Below are 14,570 nucleotides of genomic sequence, written 5' to 3' on the forward strand. Positions count from 1 at the left end.
TCAGACCAGGCCGGCATTTTCAACAGATTTTCTCATTCATTTGTATTCACTTCTTTTTTCTTTTTTTTTCTTTTCGGGAGACCCGAAGCAGCCCTTTTGTGATCCACAGCCCCGAAGTAGACTGAGACAGAAAGAAGTGTCTTTAACATGGGCTCCCTGGCAGCCTCTTGGGAGCTTAGTGAGAGTGTTGTCCCCCCACTCTTAACCAAATTTATTGCTGGTCTGACTGTGGAAATCTAACAAAGGCACGGGCCCACTGTTCCCGGCATATTTGTCAAATCACTGCACCTGTGAGAGTCCCCGCGCAAGATGAATTCTAGGCTGGAGCGCTCGTCCAGGAATAAATCTCTCTCTTTTTGCATTGTCTTTGTTTGGGTCGAGCTGTGAGGCTGGGAATGAGCTTTCCTCGTCACATGAAGTGGAGCCGGTGAAAGCCATGATAAATGGTGCTCTTTGTTGACACCTTCATTGGGTTATTTATGGCTCATTAATTGAAGTGAAAAGGAGACTTGTTGGCGCAGCAGGGGGAGGCAGCGCCAGGCCTCCGTGGCTGTGCCTCAGAGCGGCCCACAGGCTTCGGTAGAGAGAGAGCGGGAGTGAGGGAGAGGCAGCCATCCCTCTCTCACTTCTGTCTGTTTCCTGTTTGCTGTGGAGAGAAAGGAAGACAAGCCATTCATCAGGAATGGATGGGGAAGACAGGCATGAGAAGCCAGCCTCCACCCTTCCCAATCGCCTCCCTAACATTTCAGATAGGAGGGCTGGAGTGAAAACACTTGTCTATTTGAGATAAGCATCTCTCATTTATCAAAACAAACATGACCGAGAAAAATATGCAAAGGAGTCATTTAGCATAGTTGAGATAGACTCAAGATTATGATGGCTTTTAAAGAAATCCGACCACAACAGCTGTCTAGAAGTCGGGGCTTGTTGCAGAGCAGAATTGCGCAACAGATCAGGGATATTGTGCCTGTTTTGACACGGCTGCACACGGATTTTGTCTGAAATTTTCGATACCTCGTCTCTTTTCACCCCGCCACAATTTTCTCCTTTGAACGCTTTGAGTCTTCCGAGGAGAAAGAGCCACTTCAGACATAAGCTCATGAGCACACTTGATTAACAAGTGGATTAACTATGCTCGTTTCATGGGATGATGTACCTCAAAGCACTTCAAAGGCCACGCCGAGTGCCCATGAGGTGCAGTAATGAGGGGTTCTACTACACAACGACAAATTTGGTGGCCTCGCTTCTTGTGAACCTGATCATTTTCTCATTTCGTGTGCGCTCTCTCCTTTCGGTCTCCTGCTCTCTGCCTGCTCTGTTTCTCTTGCTTCCTCTTGCTTCCTTTTTTTTTCCCCCCCTCTCGGTCTCTCATCTCCCTCCACCTTCTTCCATCGCTCCCCTCAGATTTCCTCTCATTGATCCCCTCTTTATTTCAGCTGAGCTGAGATTTAAGATTCTTCCTCGCCCGTGCACCAGGTTATCACACTGGCTGCTGTTTATCTTCAATCGTTACTTACCCTCTTAACATTTCTGCTGTTTGTTTTTGTCCACGTGCCCCCGAACGGTAAAGATGACCATCCGCGGAATCAGTCATCGCGCGTCTGGAAGTTGCCACGCTTTTTTGCCGTCCTTGAACTGCTCGACTCCTGTAAAGCCCACTCCTGACATCTCGCCGCTGTCACAGCTGTCAGTCAGCTCACAGTGACACCCATGTCCTCCAACACTTCCCCATCTCCCAACACTCGGGCTTCTGCGTCAGTTTGTATGGGGGGAACGTGTCCCGGCCTGTCATACACTCATCCACAGTGCAGTTTAGGAGAGGTGGGGGGGGGGAGCAGATTCAATTTTCTAAGTGGCATAACGTCCTCCTGAGAAGTGTGGTGAGGTTTTCTGTCTGTCTCCAGCAGTGGAAAGGCATGTACGACTCTGCCACAGCGGAGTAGCCCGCTCACGTTCCACTCTCTATCTCTCCCTCCCTGCATTTTTATTATTTTGATCTGGCAAGCACATGAGAGATAGTAATCTACACTTCAATTACATCGCGCGAGTCATCAGATGCTATCTTGCGCTGGTGATAGAATGTGCTCTGAGGCAGCCCAGCACCACTGCGAAACAGCCCCCAGAGAGCCACAGTCTCAGTGTGTGTGCACGAGTGTGTGAGTTCTATCTATCTGTGTTTGTCTTTGTGTGTTTGTGCGTGTGTGTGTGCGTGCGTGGCGTGCTCGTGTGTGAAAGAGAGAGCTAGAGGAACAGAGAGAGACCAAGAGACCGACAGAGAGACAGACTCTGGGAACTGGCTCTATTTATCAGTATAAGACACGTATTTGCCAGTAGGGTACAGTATTTAACCTCGGTTTGTCATTGCACTGATTCTTATCATTACATTTAATTTAGTTTGCAGTGAGCAGACTGCGCTGTAATAAGAGGATGAATTTTGTGCATCGTTTATCTTCCGACTTCCTGATAGCAACCAGCAGAGGGGCTAATACAGACGTGTTTTAAGGTCTTTGTCTACAAGGCAGGCGCTTGTCCTCCGTGAGCTTTTTCATTTGATTTATTGCAACGTGTTAACTGTGTAATTTTAATGCCATTCACAGCATTTTTTTTACCCCCCTCCCATACAGAACATTTTGATTTATTTAACACGTAATTTGAAAAAGATTGTTTTTTTTATCCAAGCTGTCACAACTGTTAGGGTGTCCAGAAAAAGACATTTATATATATTAATCGTGTGTATCTCTCTCTCTTTTTACGGTTGCCGTGTTCCCTCTGGCGCGCCGTCTTCATCTGATCATCCACACACGTTTTAAAGGTAAGTGCAGTCACCAAACCTCCCATCAAACTGTTAATTAAACCGCTGCTGTTTGAAACACATCAACTACACGCTGTGCAACAACAGGAGAGCTATTTTGCTTGATATGTTCGCACGGTGATGGTTGATTTTTTTTTTTTTCCTGTTTTAGCTGCAGCAGGACCGTTTTAATACCGTTTATGTTTAAATGTGAAATGTATTTTCTGTCATTCTGAAGGCAAAATGACAAACACGGTAAGTGGGCAACTCTCAGAGTACCGTGAGTGATCGTCTGAAGGAAGAACTCAACCACCAGAGTTTTTTTTTTTTTTTTTTTTTGGCCCTGTTTTCTCAGTAGTCACCGGAAATGTGACCCAAGTCATTTGGTCCGAGTCTCAAGCAAGTCCCAAATAATGTTTCCCTGGGCAGGTCAAGTCAAGTCACATCGCAGGTTGTGTCAAGTCGAGTCCTTTGTTTAGGCAAGTCAAGCCCCAAGTCAAGTTACTGTTTCCCCCCGTGGATACTGCAGAATCCAGTCTGTATGAAGACAAAAGAAAAGGTATTATACCCTGTATATAACCAATAATTTTATTACTGGCCATTGTATCTAACTTGTTATAATTATACATTTCTAATAGGATGATAATTATTCAATTACTCAGTGAAATGTGAACAAACAAATAACAAATTTATGAAAGCTTAATTATTTCTTAATTACTGTTCGAATAGGGGTGTATTGTGATGTTCACGATAACCATGACCTTAAAAAAAGAAATATTGATAATGTGTGAATACTACACGTACAGTAATATTGTGTGAATAATGCCTCGAATATGTAAGGCCACTTGTAGCATCAGTTTATGAGTTCGTCTGGTTGCCTTTTCACTCATAATTGTTCTTTTAGTACATTTTTCCAGCAGTTAGTTTGCAGTTGTGGTACACTCGTATTTTGAGGGTAATTAATTCTCCAAAAGAAATTAAGTAGACAGTAAACAAAGCTAAAGATAGATTTAATTGATGGCATTTTAAAAAAAAAGAAGATCAAATTTTCAGAGATATCGCGATAATGTCGCGACCGTGAATTTGTTCAGCCATGATAGCCTTGTAGTAAAAAATCATATATCGTGACTCCACTCTTCTCTATCAAAAAGTGAAATCCTTACAGCCAGATCAACAAAACCTAATCAACTGAACTAAAAACATAAAACGAGCACCGACAATACAATCAAGTCACCATGTCAAGTCACAAGTCTGAGACTCTGTCTCATATCAAGTCATTTATTTTCTGTTCAGTCAAGTTGCAAGTAATAAAAACAGGTTGACATGAGTCCACATCTCTTGTAGTGACACTCACATGAAGTCATTAACACATAATACATGTTTTTATTTCTGACAATGGAATGAGAAGATTTTCAATTTTCATCCTCAGTTTCATCCCTGCACATCCTCTCAAAATGGTATTAACAGGCAATAATTCTTCGAAAGACAACAATCTTATCCGTCTGATTCACTGATTTGTAAACAGCAGCACACATGTGGGTAGGTGACAGTCTTTGTCTAAAGCCCAACGCCTACAGTTGCAGTATTCTTCCACTGAGTGGCAGGTATTCTGTGCTCGTGCTCCCCGCTCCCCAACGCCGGCAAATCAAGACGGATGGCTGGATTCCATAGTTTTTATCAGGCCTTAATGTGCACTTATACAATGACAGAGAACTCTCCTAGAGGCCGACAGACCAATGTTTGAGAATTGAGCTGGAAAGAGATAGCACTCTCTGGGCTTAGCCATTTTCTTCCATCAGAGTGTCTGTGATGTGAGGCGGCCCTGGCAGCCAGGCTGATTCTCGGGTAGGCACGGTGCTCCTTCCCTCTCCTGCTGGAAGAGCAGCTGGAAACCCTCACCTACGCTTGCCCCATTAGGCATCACTCGACGCAAGACAATAGATGAGCGATTCGTTGGGAGGCACTTTGTTGTCTCTCTCAGAGATCTGGCAGGCCCTGAATAGTTATAGCCTATATTTAAAGGTTTTGATCCCGTTTACATGTTTGTTCATTCATGTCCTCCTGTCAAGAATCTTGCTGATGTAACCTCCAGATGTTAAAGGGTAAGGATATTTACTGGGAGGACTGCTGCAACATGAAGCCAACTAGCTCGATGGTGTGCGAGTCTAACAAAGCTGCTTCTGTGTTTTGTTTTTTTTTTAATCAGTGGTTTGATTGAAACAGTTGTACACAGCTCCAGTCTGTTTCAGGGGGATGAGGTGGCAATAAAAATTTGCGCTCCGTCTTTGTTTGTGCGTTACCCGCAGATAAAAAGCGCCTTGATGTTTTGAATATCTAACCGAATGAGAAAATGTAAATATTTTCTACCAGACATTTTGAGCGGGACGGCATGCAGCGGAGGTCTCCAAAGCACACTGCTGTCTAAATGAGTGGTTATTGACAGACCTTTGGTGTCATGAGAATCACATGTTGTTTGAATCTCTGGTACACTAACAAATGTGATCCTCTCTGATGGTTGCATTTGAACTTATTTTGATGTCCCTGAGCATTAAGGGAAGTGACAGCTTACAAATAAATCCATAATTATCACATCTGAAAGCCGCCATCCCAAACTTTATTTGCATACCCAACACTTGGAGGAATGTGGGTAATAAACCCTGAGGGTCTCCCAGACTCTGGCAAAGTCGCGGCTGTCATCTCATCAGCCTTTGGGTCTGTCTCAGAAGCTAGCAAAAAAGGGAAAGGCAGACTGGAGTGAGACAATACTGTTCTGTTAAAAAGAAGGCTACAGTAAATGGGCAGCACTGACTAAGGTTCAGCAGAGCACAAAAGGAAACTGAAGGACAAGATTGTTCCCATTGTGTTTCCACTGTGTATTTCCCCACAGAGCAAGGTCTGCCAAGGCCCTGCGGGCTTCATTTCACCCCTTCAAAACCCAACATATTTCTTTGAGTGTCCTGAAGATAGGAACACAATGACTGCCTGTAGAATTTCATCTTAATTCTACCTGGGAACACAAAAGACTAATCACAGCCATCACAAAAGCGCTGTTCCTGCAGCCCAGTGTGTGATAGGACGGCATAAAGGCCCGGCCCTCCAGAGAGCCAGAAGGCTGGAAGAGGCAGTCAAATGGGAAGCAGAATAGGCCAGTCGACACCCAAGATTATGTCTCCTCCACCGTGCGGGGAGAACGGGGGCCTGTAGGACCAGACATCTATCAGAGGAGGTCAGGCTCGGGGACGAGGCAATAGAACAGTAATAATTCGAGGACGCATGATGGGAACATGGAAAGTTAAGCGATAACAGTCATGTGATATCACGCTTCATTGAGGGCGTCTGTGATGTTAGAGCTTAATGAATAATACTCCTAAGATTATTCACAACTGGCTCGTAATCAAAAGTTGGACGATCGGTATCAGAGAAGAAAAACAGTTGAGGTTTTCTCACATTTGGTTTATTTATGTCCCCTTCCCTACCTACCTCCTTCCTGCACATCCTGCATACCGCCGCGCTTGGCACACAGAGAAAAGGCCTACAGTATATTGATCTAAGAGGCTGGAGGGAAAATTAAAAAAAAAACCCTGTGTTTTAGCACGTTTCAAAATAAAAGTGGCAAAATATTTTCAGTTGACTCCATAGCTCCACCTCCCAAACAGACTTCCCCCCTCGGTGGCTCAGCCTCAGTACCTCCCCGAAAGGTTCAGCTAAAGCTCGTCTAATTGGTTGCCGGGCTTTAATTAGCCAGGCTCGTTTGCATGGCTGCCATTAGGAATTCAAATAGGGTGGAGTGATAGCTGACATTTCCCCCCCTTTCCCCCCTCTCTTTCCAGAATCCTCCCCTCTGATTCATCTCATCTTCATTTCCCCAGATCCTGTTTTTAAAGTTTTATTTAGGGTGTCATTTATTTAACAAGGGATTATTTATTTAGCGCATCAAATCATTCTGGAATGAATATTTATATATTTGTGAGGGTTTTAAATATTTACATGGTCTCTCCATTTCTGGTTTTGGAGCCACTGTAATGAGTGCTGTTGTTGGATGTCGAGGGGAATAACAAGACCGGTTTCAAAGTGAAAAGTCCTTTGAATATATTTCTAACTTAATTGGTATGAATCTATTATCAGGCTTGATGCTCTGATCATAGTTTAATTGGAGGTATATTATTATGGAATGACTTTAGCGGCGGTTAATGATATTTCATTCGGCTGATGATATTCATTTGAATGGCGATGAATGATTCATGTCAGGGGTGCCGTGTGAAAACACTCGGCGGTGCCATGACCCCATGTCAGCTGCTCTAATGCACTCACAGACTCCTACTTGACTAAATTCCATTAATCCTCAAAGAAGCTTAGCCATTTTTGCCCTGATGCTCACTCTCCTTTCTGCATCTTGTTTTACAGAGACACCATTGTGTAATGGTGGCTTATGAAAGGGGATGAACATTAACAGGGTTGTGTCCCCAGGACTTTAACCACTCTTCCACCACTGGATCTGTCTGGTGGGGCACTACGGAGGGCCTGAGAGTGCCAGTGGTCTAACCAGGCGACTGAGACTCATTACTAAGTTTACACAAATTGGGCCTTAGAAAAGTCTTATTGACAGCAGCTGCAGGCAGTAGGAGAACAGAAAGCGTGGCAGCATGACTGCTGAACCAGGAAACGCCTCTCCACACTAGAACCCCCCCTCTTTCCTCCCTCCCTGCCTCCCTCCTCCTCCTCAGTCTTAATGACTAACCAGAATGAGAAGTGGAGGAGAGGAAGAGCCTGGAAGAGCCTGATTTGTTCTGCATGCTAAATATGGCCTGTAATCTTTATTCCTCTGAGTGCCTTATTAAAAGTGAAAGGAAGATGAAATCCCACCAGCCAGCCCATCCTTTCTGCTGTTTATTAGAGGGGCTTTTCCTCTGTTAATATTGAGGTTATGGTAACCTTAGTGGTGATAGATGCATCTCGTGACTTCAGGTAATAATAGCAATGATTGATTCCCACCTGAACCCTGGAGGTGTAATCTAGCAGGATGGAGGAGATAAAGTGGCAGCCGGCGTCTGAGAGATACACAGAGAGGCAGATTCCATCCAACAGCGCTGTTTATCATCCAGCAGACAACAGCCCGTTGTCAGAATTTATGATGTTTCCCCCCCGTCTCTAATTCATCATCCATTAACTACTCTTTTCTGCCCCTTAAATCCATCTCTATTTGTTAGTTTTATCAGTAAGGTTAGGATGAAAAATACCTGCGTGTTAGTTTTTGATTCCCCCAAGAAGATTAATGCGATTTTTGAGTGCAAGTGTGTCACATCAGTCAGACCCGATTTGATAATCCGGAGTGAAAGTCTTCCCCTCAGTCGGAAAAAAAAAAAAGAGTTTGTTGTCGTCTCGAAAGCAGAAGTGGCACGCACTTGGTGTAATTTGCGAGGAGACTTAATTTATTTAGATTATTTCTTAGAATGCAATCAAACTGCGATTGCGTTTTAGGGGGTTCGGAATTCCACAGAACACATAAAAAAAAAATAAAATAAAATAAAAAAAAACGGAGGAAAAACAAAAACAACCATAAAAGATTTCTCAGGGATCGACGCAGTAAAAAGTTCAGAGCGCAGCACATTTTGCATTATTTCTTTACCTTGCCCTTTCTATGCAACTGGAGTGATTCCCACTTGTGAATTTTTCTATCATTATGTAAACAGATCACCAGAATCAGAGAGAATATGATCAGCATATTTTTGTGCCTGTATTTGCATTATGGCGCTTGTGTTGGAGCACTAATGAAGCTCAAAGACAAGTGGAGTCCTAGATAATTTTTTTTTTTTTTTCCTCTAAGCCCCACACCTTTTCCTGTTGTAGTGCCGCGACTAGATGGCACATCTATTATTCCATTAGCAGGTAATTAATGACTCTCATTTGTGTAACTGTTATTAAGCCCTTTGAAAGATTGTTTGTGTTCAGATGAAATGAAACACATCCCAGAAGCCATCCATTGTGGCGGATAGATTAAAAGAGCAATAAGGCTCTTTGAAAAATGATATTTTATCAGCGGTAATTTTTCACCGTACCTCAGGGGCAGCGATGACAGGAAAACACTGCAGTCCTCCTTCATGTTGATATCCTTTTTTTAGTCAAACTACCAGGGGAGTACACTAAGTGTGATTTATTCATCCCTTGACCAGTAAAAGGTGTCAGCCAGGTGAAAATGGATGCTAGGAGAGTATTGACAGGAGAAATAGCGGTGCAGTTGTCCTGCTCTGTCACAGCATACAGAGGAGGAGGAGGAGGAGGAGGAGGAGGAGGAAGGGGGGGTAACATGTCCTGTGCTCTGGATGTCTGGTTCGCATCTGTCTGACTGTCTCACACAGTGTGCCTTAAAAATCTGTTCTCCGCTTCTGTAGATATTTTTTTATCTGCCGTTAAAGAAAAATAATTGTATGTATATTTAAAACAGTTCTATTTCTTCTCCGGGCTACATATTCCATATGATATCGTACATTTCCTTCAGTTTTCTTTTTTCCTTTTTTTTTTTTTTTTTTTTTTTTGGCCGATACTTCACTTGAATCCTGGAGTGCACTGGATAAATCTCAGACGGGAATCTGATTTCCCACATGAGCAGATCAAATTGTCTCTTTTGTTCATGGTGTCTATCTGCCAATGTAAAAAAGATCGAGGTTTTTCTTTTTTTTCCCCTTCTCCTCTCTTTTCTTTTTCTTAAAAAAGAAAAACTTATTGAAGAATAGGAGGATGGGAGAATCAAAAGCGGTGTGTCTTGTGAACAAACACCCAGCCTTTCCAAAGAAGAAGCTGTGTTACACGGGCACTGGCATTCCACAACTGCAGCTGGAAAGGCACAGTGCATCTCCCTGGGATTTATATTTAGCATTTGCTATGCTACTTATAAAATATTTCATAAATAATGTGAATATATTAGATGGGGGAGAGAACTGTCGCCAGTCATTCCATATGCACTGCCATAGCAACAAGATGTTCCGCCTTTATCTGTTTAGGGCCCATGATTCTTAAACTGTTCATTGCCCACGTTTCCTTTTTTAATCAGAGTGTGTTTGGGATCCCCTGCAGCAGGGATCTAGATAAAAGGATTAACTCTGCCTCTACTAGTTAACCACGTTTAGACTTTGCCAGGCAGGCCCTCAAAATGAAAATAGATGGATTTCAAGCGCCGACATCAATGCGTTTTGATTGCGTGTCATCAAGCATCGTGTAGAGATGCATTTATCAATTTATCAATAATTATAATAGCAACAGCTACAGGTTAAAGACGAGAGTTCAGCCAACTTCACCTTCTCCAACCTTTGTGATTGTTTCATATCACATTGTTTGAATCTGTATGTTTATTTTACGTTAAAATTCACATTTTCTCATTTTTTTCTTTAAAGCTAAGCCGCCTGTCACTTCTTGACAATTCACTTTTACTGTAATGGAGCCGCAGAGACTTTCGAACGCTCCAAAGATGCAGATATTTTTTTTTTTTTTTTTTTAAATGGGGGAGGAAAAAAAGAAGATGGAGATGTCTGCTCTGTCCAGTAGCACCAGTGGTTAAAATCATAGCCTGGTGAGGCTTAAAAAAACACGCACAGGAAGCCCTGACCAAGGTGCTGGCTGCTGGAAGATAGACATCTTTCTAGCAGAGAGCATCCATATGTGTTCATTACTGGTTTTGATCCAGCAGGCCTTGTTGGAATCTGGAGGCATTATTCCGGCCACTGCTGCACTGCCGGCTGGGTAACACAGTGTAGCAGAGGAAGAGCTGGCTCCTTTGTCACTGCTGTTAGCATTAGCCAGAGATTTGCATATATTTCTCTTGGAAGCATTAAAGGAACACAAAAAAGACTAATTCACTATTGAAAGTCTCCCTTGCAAGATTAAAAGAGTCCCATTAGAAATGTATGACTGCTCATGTAGTTTTTATTTCATTTTTCTCCCCCCCCCAACACACACACACACACACCCTCTTTTGTTGGAGGCTTTGATTATTCGCCAGGTTGGCATAAAAAAAAAAAAAAAAAAAAAAAGAAGCAATGCTGAAAAAAATTACAGCTGCCATCTTTTCTAATGTTACTTTGTTTTAAAATGCTTTTCATGGCAGCATCTCTTTCTCCTCAGGTTATCTCCATAGCACCACTAATTTTGGAGAGAATCATATCTGCTCTTTCATACTGGTGTAGCCGGAGCTGACTTGTAATTTTTATAGTTTCACACATAATATCTTGCCTTTTGAGACTGATTGCTTGGGAGGACGCTGGCTGTTTAACAAGAAAGAAAATCTTTCCAAGAAGTGCAATAATGTGTCATTTTTAAACATTTAAAGGGTTAAAATATGATTTTCTTTTTTAAACTTTTTTTTTCTCCCCCCTCATCACTCCGCACTCGCTCGGTGCTGCAGCGCCGGCCTGCCGCTGCCTCGGCGCACCCGTGTACCACACAGACGGCTGAATGAGAACATGTGAACAGCATTCCCAGAGGGAGTGCCCACAATGCTTATCACTCTGACCTGAATTCTGTGACGACAGACAATTTTACAAACAGCTGGGGATCAATCAAAGCCCACTTGAAATATGCCACCTGCCACTTTTACATTAGGAGGCATGCTGTTCAAAATGGAACATTTTCACTTGTATTTGTGATTATTTTACAGGCAAAGTTGGTCTCCTCATGGGGCCTCAAGTGCCAAATGATTTATTCCTCCCCCCACTGCCACCTCCACTCTCCAGAGCAGTGGTAAAGGGGTGGAGGGAAGGGGTAAGATTTACTTTAAGTTGTCTCTAAGCCTGGGGATGCAGTCAACAAGGGAAGGATAGATATAGTATTTGTATTTAAGCTGAAATCCTCGCGCCCACCGCTTACCACAACCCCCACCCCACTACAGTCTGTTGTCTACACCGAGTGCATGAATTTGTGATGCCATTAGTTTAGACACTTTCAAGACAAAGTAGATGCAAGAGGGGAAATATGTATATCACCTCCAGGCGGGAAACACTCCTCCACACGGCATAACGTTGCTTTTGGTGGACGGCTCCCCTCAGGTGCTGGTGGTTCCTCTACCTGTCCTCAGACTTAGCCAGGAGTCACTCCTCTCCCAGCAGGTGTCAGTGTTACTACTAGAGATACGAGAAGATGTCACTGTTAAAACGCAACTAGACAGCTCTCTTGATCACTTTCATGTCTCAAAAAATACATTTACACATGTTTTTAAACGTTTTTGAGCAACTGATAGTGACTCAACAGGTGGTGCACCCAAAACAGGTGGATTAAACTTGTTTTAATACTACCATCTTTTTTTCTGGCAGACTTTTCCTTTATGAAAGCTCTGCTGTGAAGTTATGAAATCACCAGACAAAGCGCTACGATTTTTTAAAATTTTTATTTTTAGTCCGGCTGGATGGGGTTTTTAAAAGGGTGTGAGTTTGTGTTAGGTTACAGTGTTTTAAAAGAATTCCAACTCTCCAAAATACAAAGACAGAAAGAAAAAAAAAAAAAAGAAAAAAAAAAACAAGCCTCAGACATTTACAACAGTGCTCGTTACATGTCTGTGGTTGAACTTGAAGGTCTTATTACACTCAAAGAAAAATAAGACAAACATTTCCTCCGGACCGCATGCTGCTTCTCGGGTCGGGTCAGTCGTGTTGAAAGTCGCTCCCAGACAACCGACAAGCGGCGGGATAAAAATGAGTGGAATTCAAGTGTGACCGCAGGATGAAACAGATGTGTTGGCCGTTGGTGTTGATGGGAGTTGTTTTAGCCAGACTCTTAACTCTTCCTGAACGCAGCGAGCTCGGTCTTCCCCCCCATCTGGTGGGTAGAGTGTCAGTCCTCCAGAGTAATGTTCGACACGAGGTCAGCCGAACGCCACAGACTCGCTACATATGCTCCGCAAACTGTTGCTGTTGGTCAGGAGAACATACATTATAATCCAGATTAAACCGGATAATTAGCTTTTTTGTGAGTCATTAATTCTGGCAGGTGAAGGGGGCAGAGGGGGGAATAAATAATGCGGCTGTGTCTTGTGACACACTGCTAAAAAATGGGCATCTTTCCAGCAGCTCATTTCAACTCTTCCAAATTGGCCTCATTGTAGATGAAATATTAAATGGCCAGCCACGGCTATTAATGCTGACTTTTATGGATTGGATGCTGTTGTACTTAATATACCGGTTCAGTTGTCCCTTTTATTCCTCGGCAGTGTCCTGTCCTCCCGTGATGTATTGCACGAGGAGCGAACCCACTGGTACACAATGGGGTTTCAACCCATGTGAAGCTCCTCTGGCACTGGTCCAGACGGGGAGTGAGAGCGGTCTGAGCTGTGTTGTCTGAAGCGTGTTCACTGCTGTATAGCATCGCCATCAATAGGGGGCCCTTTGCACTTTGAAATGTGTTTCAATTAACTTCATTTTTGTAAAAAGAAAAAAAGCTAGCTCACACGGATGTAAAACCACATGACTAAAAATTACTGACGAAGCGAGGGACAAACAAAATGTGCAAACAAAATTTAACAAAATGTGAAAACTGTCCGATTTTAAAGTTCCATCTTGAGAAGAAATCTCGCTCAAATAAAAGATAAACACAACTGATTTAAGCGAATTGTAATAGTGTAATCTCCTCTTAAATGTAAATAGATTTTGATAAAGACATTGATGTGATGTGACAATTAAACGTGTTTTTCTTGTTAACCTTATCCAACTCAATTAACCGTTTTTCATTCAGTGTTTGTACATTTTTTTTCACTAGTTCACCACTAACTACAGCATTTGTATGTAAAACGAATGACCACATTCCTGTCAACCTCAGCTGTACTTGCTTACTTGCTAACATAGGCTTGCTAAGCCACACATGTAACTCCAGTATGTTATTTTCAGTGCTACAATCTAGTATATTGACTATATGATGATTAAAACTGTATCATTCGGATACATACATTTAAAGTAACATCATGTAGAAACTGGCATTTTGTGCAATATGGCGCCCCCACAGATTGAGTGCAGCACCACTGTTATAAATTCAAATCCATCGTCTGTAACTGTTTGTCAGACGTAACGTAGGTGTTAACTACAAAAAAACCTCATTAGATCATAATACTATGTCTTGAAAATGTATTTTTTTTAAGTGAACATGTGCAAAAAATGGGCAAAAAAAGATACATGCAGCTTTAATGGTGATAAGAAAAAAAACTAAATAAGTACACTTCAAGTATATGTGTAAGAATTGATAAAGAAATATAAGAGTGCAAATTACATTTAATCTGTAATTTATCACATTTTATTCTTAGTTCTTATGGATTGGATGAAAATTGAAATCACGTGCGTTATTTTATCCTGGAGACGTTAATATGTGACACAACTGATGCAATTAAAACAGGAAGACAGAATATCATGCTTATGTTTTTGAAATGCTATATATTACCTGGCTTACTGTGTGCATGTTAACATACTAAACATGTTGTGTTAATGTCAAATAACAGTTTATTAATATCCAACAGTTATTAGCACAGCATGCTAATGGCTAATAGGCCATGAGTAGCAGCGATTTTGTGTTTCAGGATGCTGGTCAGGCTCATAATTACTCTGCAGTAATCGCCACTGTGCATTTTACTGTCGGTCACCCCTCTAACAACTAGTTTTAATGAATCACTGCTTTTTATTTTTTGTTACGAGGAAACTGGTGGATAACAGAAAAAAGAGTGATTACACTGTCAGTACATGTACCTGTTTGACAGCCTATTGTGGGCCACAGAACATCGTCACATGCTGTAAAGATTCTAATAAAAAACAAA

General features: G+C 42.3%; 1 protein-coding gene and 1 long non-coding RNA gene across 2 annotated transcripts in view; one reads left to right on the forward strand and one right to left on the reverse strand.

Annotated features, from left to right (window-relative positions):
• roraa (RAR-related orphan receptor A, paralog a) overlaps positions 1-14,570 on the forward strand; it is a 184,146-nt gene that overhangs the window by 70,625 nt on the left and 98,951 nt on the right. The window lies entirely within an intron of this gene.
• Positions 4,343-10,784, reverse strand: LOC119024773. The gene is made up of 3 exons (XR_005076596.1): positions 8,848-10,784; positions 6,272-6,346; positions 4,343-5,989 (listed from the first exon to the last, which is right to left on the reverse strand). It is a non-coding gene; the product is annotated as an uncharacterized LOC119024773 (long non-coding RNA).

The sequence above is a fragment of the Acanthopagrus latus genome, chromosome 8 (genome assembly GCF_904848185.1).
Source record: "Acanthopagrus latus isolate v.2019 chromosome 8, fAcaLat1.1, whole genome shotgun sequence".
NCBI lineage: Eukaryota > Metazoa > Chordata > Actinopteri > Spariformes > Sparidae > Acanthopagrus > Acanthopagrus latus.